This window comes from Ovis aries, chromosome 13 (genome assembly GCF_016772045.2).
Source record: "Ovis aries strain OAR_USU_Benz2616 breed Rambouillet chromosome 13, ARS-UI_Ramb_v3.0, whole genome shotgun sequence".
Taxonomy (NCBI): domain Eukaryota; kingdom Metazoa; phylum Chordata; class Mammalia; order Artiodactyla; family Bovidae; genus Ovis; species Ovis aries.
In genome coordinates, this window is record NC_056066.1 from 11928504 (window position 1) to 11939893 (window position 11390).

General features: G+C 52.5%; 1 protein-coding gene across 4 annotated transcripts in view; it reads right to left on the bottom strand.

Annotated features, from left to right (window-relative positions):
• SFMBT2 (Scm like with four mbt domains 2) overlaps positions 1-6762 on the bottom strand; it is a 182173-nt gene extending 175411 nt beyond the window's left edge. Inside the window, exon 1 of one of the 4 annotated variants that reach the window (XM_027976510.2) lies at positions 6606-6762. The gene's annotated coding sequence lies outside the window, so the exon portion shown is untranslated. Of the gene's footprint in view, positions 1-4048; positions 4696-6148; positions 6317-6605 lie in introns of those variants that run through there. The other 3 variants (XM_015099536.4, XM_027976509.2, XM_042230441.2) reach the window with 3 other exon arrangements.
• Positions 6763-11390: the final 4628 nt, after the last annotated feature.

An 11390-nucleotide genomic window follows, 5' to 3' on the forward strand; every position in this document is an offset into this window, starting at 1 on the left:
ATCAGAACACCACTGGGCTGATCATACAAAAACCAAACCTTAAGAACTGTATTTGGTAATGCTTCCCTGGTGGTCCAGACAGTAAAGAATCTGCCTGCAATGTGAAAGACCTACGCTCAATCCCTGGGTCGGGAAGATCCCCTGGAGGAGGGCATGCAACTGGAGAATCCCTATGGACAAGGGAGCTTGGCAGGCTACAGTCCATGGGGTCGCAAAGAGTCGGACACAACTGAGTGACTAAGCACGGCACAGTTCATTCCCTGTTGGACTGTAAGCTCCAAATTGAGTATCTCCTCTTACCATACACAGTCCTGTCTATAAACATCTTGTTTACACTGACCTCCAAACAAGAGAACGCTTGGCTTAGCCAACAAGATCACGTTTCCTGTGAACTATCCCAGGACATTCTCAGTCTTACAAAGAGAGGAAGGACCTGCCTAGTGGCCCAACCTGAAGGGTAGGTGTGGAAAACAGAGGGTCAGGTTTCCGATTCCTTCACTGGCTGAGTTATGTGAAGGCTGCAGTTGTCCCCCCTTCCCCTTGCCACACACAAACACACATATCATGAATATCATCAGATAAAGTCTAAGCAGTCACCTTGTGTGGGAGGGTGGGGTACAGGGGGCTATTTGGAATGGTCCCTTATAGTCTAGGAATTATTAGAGCAAACTCAAAGCAAAGTTTTCTCTATGGCCTGTATTCAAAGGCAGGCTGACCTGGCCCGGGGCCTGCCATTACTGGATTATATGGGAAAACTACAGTGGTATGCCTCAGTTTTTCTCTACATCTCTCCTTTTCCAGACCCTAAGTGAAATCATGACCCCATGTGCATTTGTATCACTTAACAACAATACCGTTACTTCTGGACAGGGATTTGCATTCACAGACATCCTCTGTGATGATGGCCAGTCACATGTCCACTCTACCTCCCAGACCAGAGTCTTAAAGATGAATCACCTGGGCAGGTCTGCACAGATGTGCTGAACCACACATTTTTTTCCCCAAATAGAACCATGGAGACGTTTGAGTGAGTTTCTACTTTAAAGTACTTAATCTTAGATATGGAAGCTGATTCTCAGAAAGATGACGACCAGTAACTGGCCCACGGTCACACAGTGAGGCAGAAGCGTCGCTGAAACCAGGTCTCCTCTGGATTCTGTCCTGGCCTCCTCTGTCAGGAATCCTCCTCACAAAACAGAGCTGTCAGGTCTCCTTACAAAACAGAGCTGTCAGGTCACGAGTCACCACTGCAAAAGCACAGATTGGTTTGCCATCACAGAGGTAATTTCCCTAACTAGTTTTGCTTCCCCAGGGAGATGTCGATTTAAGAACAGTCAGAAAATAATACTAAATATGTCTTAAACTGTGGATCCTAATTTCTTTGGGGGGCAAGAACTTTTTACAAGCTCTTTATTATTTTTTATTTTCTTTTTGGCTGTGCCCCATGGTGTGTGGGATCTTAGTTCACCAATCAGGGATTGAACCCATGCCCCCAGCACTTGGAAGCACAGAGGCTGAACCACTGGATCACCAGGGGAGTCTACCAAGCTCTTCTTTATGGCCTCCACACTGTTACAGGAACTCCAAAACGTCCCCAGAAAGTGAAATACTAAAAAAGAAATGGCATCTAATACTAGAACTGGAGATGATTCAAATTCCACATTGACTATTTTTGTTCAAATCACTTTAAAAAAAAAAAAACCCTCTTTTAACTTTTAAGTTCTCTTCATTTTCACTGCCTGCACTTCTTGTATCCCCAAAGCACCCTGTATCAATTCCAGGAAGGCTGCATTCTCTTACTGCTCTGAGCAATGTTTCCATCACCCAGCATTTCTGCTCCGATTTGGCAAGTCCTCTGGGAGAAAGGTGGAAACTGCCACCTCAGTCAGAGAACATAAAATGGAATCTGATGAGTGGTCAGCCTTGCTGACATAACTTCATAATCAGTCCATAATCTCTGCAAGAAAACATTAAGAGGAAAAGCCCTCTCTGATCAATTACTCCCATCATTAGAGAAATTCAGGGTACCCTCAGTATGGCCTGTTTGAGGTTTAGGCTGTGGGTAATCCAATGGGAAAGGGGAAATACTCTTGTCACCCCTGCAGGTCTCTGCCAGCACTTCTAGAACACCACACATCAAAACAGACTGACTGGCGCAGTTGTCTAGAGTAAGGGTTGCTGAACAGCCCTGCCAGTTGGCTGCGGTTTCCACTGGCCAGGGGACTGTCTCCTGCGCTTGAGTAGGGGACTGGAGGGTTTCTGGTGCCTATGGGTGTATTGTCCATGCCCCCCACCTTCCAGGCAGCGGCTGGGTCTCAGCAATGAGCTACGGCAGACATCTGAAACAGCACTTGTCCATCGAAGGGAGAAAGCAGAGTGTGTGCAAATGTAACGCTTTGCAGGGAACGAGTAGCAAACCTCCTACCTCCAAGGAGCGCCTCGCCAGCAATTTCTCGCCTTACTGAGGCCTCGCCCCTCCCCTCCTTCACCCGCTCCCTCCCCACCCCCAACCGCCTCCCCAGGAAATGGGGCCGAATTTGTGCCGGTTTTCCCTTTTTCTCTCATCTGGTGAAACCCGGGTCCATTTGCTTGGTGCAGACACACCAATCGGTCCCCCGGGTCCCTCGGCAAGGGTGCGAGCGTGGAGGGATGAGGGAAGGTAGCAGGCCGCGCCGATGGGTCTGGATTCGGACACGGTCTGCGGGCATCCGAGACAGTTTCCCACCCGTGGGCTCGGATCCGCCGCGAATGCACCGCTAGAGCGAACAAAACGCGGAGCCAAGGGGCGAGCGCAGGGCCTGAAGTCCCGGACCCTGGAGGAGCCGGAGCTCGGGGTCCAGGGAGGCAACACAGGGGACACCAGGGTGGGTGAGCAACCTCACTCCTGCGCCGAAAGGAACGAGGACCCGCACGGCCAGCCCCGGGCGCCCTGCCCTTCCCGGAATCCCACCCAACTCTGTCAACACGAAGATCCCGAAAATTCCGAAAGCGAAACTGCAAGCCGGTCTCCAGAAGTTTGGAAACGGCTTCCCAGGCTCCCGGCGTCCGGACACCACGGACGCAGTCAAGGATGAGCGCCCCAGTGAGTGGTCATCGCGCCGCAAGGTCGCCCTCCGCTGCTCCCGTGCACCTCCCGGGTTTTTCACGCGCAACAGTCTCCAGTCTAGGTTCCAGGAGGGGGGTCGGCGGTGCTCCTACTTCGTCTCCATTCCGCCCTCCGCCCGCTCCTCCCCACGAGAAGGGAAACTTGGGCCCCGCGAGAATCCTGGGGAATGTTCTTTGTAATCGGTTGTATGTTGACTTCCACCGCACAGCTCCGTGCAAAATCGCAGGTTTCGGGGCGTTGGAATGGATTGTGCGCTTGTCAGCAGCGACGTCAGGAGGACGAGGGGAGGGGTTCCCGGCTGAAACTGCAGTTTACAAGCACTGAGCCATTTTAGCCTGGTTTCCCCTTGAACGAAGCCCACGAGGAAGCAGTCGCCGAGGGGACGCCCGGGACCGGAGCGCCGGGGACGCGCCACGCCGCGCGCTCAGCTTGGGGGTCGCGGGTGCAAAACCCCTCTGGGCCTGAGGGTCAGCTTCATTGCCCAGTAGGAGGAGAAATCTGCCGCGGGGTCCCCAATTTGGGGAATGCTTGCTCCCAAGCCCTACCCTGGGGACGCCGCAGGGGGCAGACTGTCCGAAGGCGCGGCGACCGTCCAAGTAGGACAGTCGACCCCCTCGATCCTTCCTCGAAGTCCCTGCGAATGCCCAGAGCCCACGTCACTGTGATAACTGCAGACCTGGCCAGCGCTTTTTAATCCTGAGACTTAAAATCTTCCTGGCGCACTAGGCAGACGCGCCATCAGGTTCTCCGGCCCAGGTAAAGTCCCCCGAACCTGCCCCAACCTGGCCCCGGGGATGGCGCGCGGCTGCCGTGTGGCCCCCATCCCCCTGGTCCACCCTGCAGGCTGCGCTGCGCGACCATCGCTCCGCGGCTGCATCCTGGCCACTGGCGACCCCTGTCGGGGACCCCTTCCAGCTAAGGAAACTCCGTTTGCTCGCTTACCCTCGGGCTCCACTTACAAGCTCCGACTCTGCCCTCAAACTCTCAGGCCCTCTGAGGACCCAGAAGTCGGCCTCTCCCCAACACCTCGCCGCCCTCTTCAACCCCAAGGCAACACCCTGGATCGCCTGGAAGGCTCGCCGATCCAACAAGGACGAGGGGCACTTTCTTCCGCGAACGCTCTCCCCATCCCCCACCTTCCCTAGAGCGCAACTCCAAAACCAACTCCGCCGCTCCACCCTACGCTCTGCAGCCAGGGCCGTGCGCCCCCGCCCTTCCGCCAATGTACTTTCACACACCCCAACTCCACCCCACCCACCACGCCCCGGACGCCGCCGCCCCCCACTCCCACTTTCTACCCCACCGCGGCGCAAACTACACGGTGTCCTCCACTAAGTACGGCGCGCCCCCTGCGCGCGCGCGCACACACACACACACACACACACACACACACACACACAACCCCACTGGCGTCTGCAGCCTGATTGCCCCCAAACCCTGGATACTGAGTCCTTTAAGTAAGCGGCACACCGCTGCACCTACCCGGCTTTACCCACACAGGATCCTGCGTACAGAGACAGAAAGAGAACTGGTCTCCTAGAAAGCTGAAATAAATCACTCCCTCTACCCTCACGCATTTTGCACCACGTGTCAGCAGTTTGTCACGTCAAATCAGGGCAGGGTCTGGTTCGGAGACGCACACACGAATCTGGGGCGGATCTCTTGGACACTCCCACCCAACTGCAAACACCGGTATGCCCACTGATTCAAAGGCACGCAGAGCAGTCCTGCTCCGATGCCCTGGTCCGGGCCAGTTGTACCCCTTTCCCCTTTAGCAAAGGAATGGACACACGCAGATTCTAACCACGGAAAAAACTAGGGCAGCTCATTCCTTCTCTTTTTTCCCCTTTAATTCGCTCAAGCAGCTACTAGAGTAGCCAAAGAGAGCTTAAACTAACAGATGGCAACTCCGGTTGGGTTTTTTCCCACCTCAAAATCTTTATTTTCAGTTTTTAAAAGCCACCTTAGCCCGCCATATTGAAACTGGCAAGGCTTCTAAATACTCCTCCGCCGCGGCTTCCAAGAAAACACCAGAACGGAGCGGCTCTGGGCGCGCGTCTGGCCACCGCAAATCAACCACTTCCCTCGGCTAAGGCTCCCTTTCTCCAGCTAATCGTGTCCTGCTTCTCCGGATCAAAAATCCACAAATATATCTAACAGTTCCTACAGCAGTTTTTTGGTGGGTTGTTTTTTTTTTTTTTTTTTTTTGCGGATTTTGCTAATACACACATTTTTAAAAAATAATAAACTCCAAAGCCAGATCAGATTAGTAATTGTGAAAGGAGGTTATATGAGAGTAGACAACAGGAAAGCCCCAAGGGACAGGATGTGACTTTAACGCTGAAGAAAAAAGAAAGAAAAAAAGAACAAAAAGATCATCCATGCCGGAGCACGCTCCGAAACTACTACTGACAAATTCATTTCAGCTACACAGGCAAATGTTTCTAAGGGGGGCGGCGAGTCCAAATATGTCCACGATTTTTAATCCCTTTGATGGCTGGTCTCCAGTCCTAGCCCCACCATCTCCCCCAACCACTACCACCCTGCCACCCCGAACACACACACACCATCTAAAAAAAAAAAAAAAAGGAAGAAAGAGACCCCAACGCGGGGTAGCAAGGGCGGCTGCGTCGCCAAAATGAGCGCACAAATGAGGAAGGTGGGCGGCGGGAGGGGACACTGTGCACCCGGAGAGGAGTACGCTTTCCAACTACGGACAGACTCCCGTGAGGCCGGGCTTTGCGAAGCCGAGGGACCTGGAGGAAGGGGACGAGGGGGAGCAAAAATGACAACCCGGAGCACAGCGCGGAGTTTGGGGATCTGCTCCAGAGCTGTCGCCTTCTCCTCCAGTCCTGCCCTTTCGCTTCTCTCCCACTGCACCCCCTCCTTCGCCCCCCCCCACCCCCACCCCGAGCCCAATCCAGCTTCCCTTTTTCTCGGAGCTGGAAAAGGAGAAGCTGACCGGCGCACTCAACCTGCGGGCCGGAGGTCCCCTCGCGGGGCGGGCTGGGCGCGGGGACAGCGGCCGGCGCGGGGTCCTACCTGGTGAAGTTCGTCCTCCCCGCGGCGTGGACAGAGGCCGGGGCGCCGCCGAGGCGGGGGACGCCGGCCTCACCCGCTCGCTGCGCCTCGCTCGCTCCCCGCCCGCCGCCTCCCTTGCGCGCCCGCTCCGCGGCTCGGACTCCCACTACAGCCTCATTCCAATATGGCATCCTCTCTGTGCGCATGCCCGGCACTCTTTTTTAAGATTATTATTTTGTGTGTGCGCGCAGCGAACTCCTTCAACGACCTTTTCCAAGTGCTTGCGGCACGTCTTAAGCCAATTAGCCAGAGGGACGTTGCACCCCTTCCCCTACCCCCGCTGGGACGCCCCCGCGCCTGGGCTCATCGCCACCCCCCCACACACACACACACACACACTCACATACAAACACCCCACGTTCCCACTGCCCCTCCCCGTCCGACTCCCCTCGCTTTTTCCCTTTAGCTCCCTCCATACCCGATTTGCAGAAAGTTCCCATCACAGGCGCTTTCGCAAATCCATCTGCAGGGAAATCTAGACAAACTCCGCAACTCACGGGGCACTTTCGGTCCTGTCGGTTTACAAGCCCTCCGTGGACTAAATGCACAAACTTGCGCTTTATCCGCGGAATGCTGGTAGCCAGCGGAAAGAAATTCAATCCGCTCCGAGACCCGGGACCCGCCCACTGTGCCCCACCCCGCTCTTAAATTGTGCCTTTTCTATGGAGATTCAAGTATTTTCTGAGGCCTTTAGGGGTGGCGGGAGGGGGCCAGAGAAAGGTTTTTCCTGGGAAACGTGCCCAGAGGAGTCGGAAATTCAATCAGGGCTGTTTGGACTAGCCTTGCCGCTGAGATCGGCAGGACGTAGGTAACGAGGGTCTCCACGGCGTCTCCGGATGTCCAGGTCTGGGGGACAGCGAAGGGCACCTGACCTAGGCTGGCTCTTGGAGGGCGGGAAAAGGATCCTGCCCGAGGAAAGCGTGGCCCTCGGCGACCGAGGGAGTGAACTAGAGACACAGCACCTGCGCGGGGCAGGGTTTCCGTGCGGCGTGTGCGGGTCGGCGTGCACTTTGCCTGGGGCGTTGGGGGTGGGGGGACGACAAAGAGGATCTCCCTGGCCGGAGCGGTGGCAGGACAGAGACCGAAAGGAATGTCCCAGTGAGGAAGTGCTGGTGACGCCCGAGTGGGTCAGACCGAGAACTTCCGAAGGTGGGCTTTGCTGTACTGAGGAGCGAGGAGATCTTGCTGGAGGCTAGAATTTATTTCCACGGGAAATGGAGAGCCAGCACTTTGGGCAGGGTTTTTGCTCTCTTACCACAAGGGGTAAATCTCCCCGCCCCCCCCCCCCGAGTCTTCCAGTTCTGTGTCCATCTCCTTCCTACGGACCTTCTCTCCGAGTCCCTCCCCTGGCCCAGGGGTCGGGAAGCTCTCTCACCCCGGACACTGCTACGCGTTCCCAGCTCCGCCCGCCCTCCCACGCCCGGTCACCCCGGCTAATCTCGAGGACCCCTGTGCTCAGGCCCGTAGGGTCCCCGAAGGATAAGTGGATGCTCCCAAGGGCGAGGGACAGGGCAGGGACCAGGGATGCAGAGAGGAAGTCTAGAGTTTGAGCGCGCGCGGGACCGGCAGGGGTCTTGCCCGCTGGGTCCTCTCCCCGACGGCGGGACCCGAGCTGGTGTAGAAGAGCCACTGGAGGGATGTGCCCGGAAACTCCTCCGGCCAAGCCCTGCGGTCGCGAGTGCCCTTGCACCGAAATGGTGGGTGGAGCTCGGAGATCCTGGGGGACTTCCGCGGCGGTGAGAGCCCTCGTGTTTGCAGCCTGGGCAAGCGGCGTCTCCTCACGTCTTGGTGAACGCTCTACGATAGCTCTTGGAGGGAGCCTTCGTCTTGTCACGCTTTCTGAGTGCCCCTGAGGCTCAACAAAGGAAGGGCAAGCGACTCACAGGTCATACTCCATCCAGAGTCTCCTTCCCAGACCAGCTTCCCGGTCCCCACCTCTTTGGGACATTCGACCTCTTTCAGCTGAAGGTCACCGAAGGCGGAGCATCTCCAACCACACCCGGCCGCCTGCAGCCCCAAAACCGCCTCCCTCGGTGCCCTGAGATGTCTAAGTGAGACCGTGGATGCACAGCGGTTCCGAGGAACCCTAAAGGAGGACTCCAGACGGCCTCGGCTTTACCCCGGGGTCTCTCGACTGCTTGAGCCTTCAGCACACAGTTTGGCCCAGAAGGGGCAGGGTGGGGGGAAGGTCCTGTCCCAAGTGGACTTACAGCGAGGGGAGACCCACCATTCCCCTCGCCGGGATCACCTGCTCCCGCGCCTCGGATGCGCAGAACATCCGCCGCAGAGAGGTCTGAGGCCGGCTCCCCTCCTCCAGCCCGTCCGGCGCCCCCCGCCCCGTGCTGCGCCCTCCGGTGACCGCAGCCCTGATGGGCGCCCGCGGCAGCGCCCCTTCCTCGAGGATCTCAAACCTAGCTGTGGGGCCCGGGTCGGGGAGGGGGCAGAGGATCGCTGCTCTCGCCTGGCCCCCCAGCACTTCCGGGCGACTCCAGTTTACAAAGGGGATGCACTTTTCGTCTCCCAAAAGCAGAGGCGACGTGAGCTGCAGCAGCCATTGCGCCGGCTCTGGGTTTGTTTACCAGTTTCAAGTCATTATTATGCACGGAACGTTATTTCATCAAAATAAAAAACGATTGCAAAAAAAAAAAAAAAAACCACTTAATCCCCAACTCGATGAACTGTCTCTACTTTATCCTACAGTTCCTCCAAAGTAATGGAGTCTTTTTATATTTTTGGAACTCACAGGCTTGCATAACTTTGTCAGTGGGTCTGGAGAGCAGTGTGGAGGAGTTTGAATTTTTGTACTCACCGCGATTAAGACATGAAATCATAAAGCCACAATACAGAATGGTCGTCACATTGTTACCTCCAAGAATCTTCTCGACGTTGTCCAGGGTAAAATTTCTCCAACTTTGGCTTTCATATTGCTTTTCCCACGTAACTTCTTGACCGTTCCTTGGCTTTTTATTCTATATCCTGCCTCCATTCTCCTCTATCCAAGGACACCTATGAGACAAAAGAAATTGGTTCCAAGATTACCTGCTGTTATTAAAGGGTCCCTTCATCCCATTCCAATACCTTCCCACCTTCATTTTTATTTCAGAAGCAGATACTTTAGGGATGTGAGTATCCAGGGGTAGAATCCACCCTAAATCTGTTAAAGATGAAGTGGATGTGGGACCAGCAGAGTTAGCCAAAGATAAAGCCTGGGACTGTTTCAAAGTAAAGAAGACATAATATTAATACATTCCAAGTCAGGAAATTCAACCAAGTAAATCTCATGATAAACACCATGAGGTCTCTATAAATTGTTAACATTTTCTAAAAATCTTGGCAAAAATAAGTTTTTGCTCACACCAACTGACTATAACTTATTTCATGTCTAAACAATGGTTAAACCATGAATTATATCACATTCAAAATGCACTTAAACGTCTAAGTTATGCCTTCTAAGGGACTTTGGAATTCTTTCCTACAAATGAGGCTACAATATATAAAATATTAAAATTATATTTGCTAATTGGAAAATAGGATTAAAAACAACAGTTGAAAAGTTTCATATTATGGGCATTTCTAAGTATGACTTAACAAAAAATATTGCAGATGAGTCAAAAATTATATGCATATTATTTATCTTATTTATTCTAAAGGCATATGATTACTTAAACCTTGTTGCACTAATCTTCACACCAAGAAAAATATTGGTCAATTGGCTCATAATTACTCCATGTTGACATCATTGTATAAGGAAATGCCCTAAAGAAAATGAATCATTTTGCTTCCTTAACAAAGAGAATCTCTGAGATATTAGACAAATTAGCTTAACATAAAAGTAGAAGGGTGGAAAAGTGTCCCCCAAAAGCCTCTCAAACAAATATTTGTGATTCGTGTTGAGGTTTGATAGAAAACAACAAAAACAATTATCCTTCAGTTAAAAAATTTAAAAAAGATTAAAAAATAAAATAAGCAAATATTTGAAGAATGTATGCAATCTTCTTTTTACCAGAGGCTTGAGATCTAAACACGTCTCTTAGCTGGGGTGAGACTGTGTTTTTCCATCACTCTCTTAAGGTCACTGAGTATGAAATCTGAAGACACTTCCTCCCTTATTTTTCACCCTTTACCTCTATCCCTGTTCCAGCAACTAGCTCCTGGGATGCAAATCAAATGACCTTATCAGTGCTTCATCACTAATTTTCTCTGTGACCTGTGTAAGTTTAAATGACCTCTCTGAGCTGTCTTTTCTCTAGGGTAAAGAAAGGGAGAGGATTGGACTAGACGTTCTATAAGGTCCTTTCAGACTCTAAAAAGTGCTTATCCATCTACCCCACCCAAAGCCACAGTTTGCCTTCTGTAATATCCTAACACCATCTCTGCAGACTAGAAATAGCCAAGGTGTAAATTCTGAGGTCACAAAGAGGAAATAAGTAATGAACAGATCTGCAGGGGAAGGGCCTTTTTTGCCCTCCTAGCCAGCAGTAAAGTGTTGTTTGAGTCATAGTTCTGCCTTGTTTAGATCATTATTTTGTCTTTATAATTACTGTATGGGTTTCCCCACCTCCCCCTTCCCTCCCCACTCCCCTACCCCCCCTCCCCACCCCCAACAGAAGTGTCTGGGCTGAGAATCACTGGGAAAAGTCTGGGTGATGGAGTTCATTGTTTACGTGGGGAAGTGAGCATAGTGATGAATAGGATATTCCACAAAGATAGCACCTATCAGAGGATATCTCCACAAAGGTATCACCTATCAGAACACTTACTCATCCATTTCTAAAAATTCCAGAACCCCACTGTTGCTCCCTGTATAATTTGAAGACGTGTCAGGCTTCCTTGACAAGAGAAAAAATAACAGTGAACACAGAGGGTGTATTAAAAAAAAAAAATTAGTGATGTCTGAACTCCCCTAGGACATTGATTTAAAGAACAAAGATGGTTTCGCTGTGAAAGTGCCCATTTTGACTGATGGCTTCTTTCTCACTGAGGAAGACAAACACCATGATGAAAGTCACATCCAACTTCTGAGGCTACCTGTACGGGCTGCCTAGTATTATGTTCTCCGCTTGAAAGTCTTGTTTTATATGAGGCAGAATATTCTAGATCTTGCAGCCTGGCTCCTAGTCCTTTGAGAAGTGGGGAAGTCAGAGTCCAAGGAGGTGAAATGACAGAGATCTCACCCAGAGCTGCAGAGCAGCGCCTGACCTTT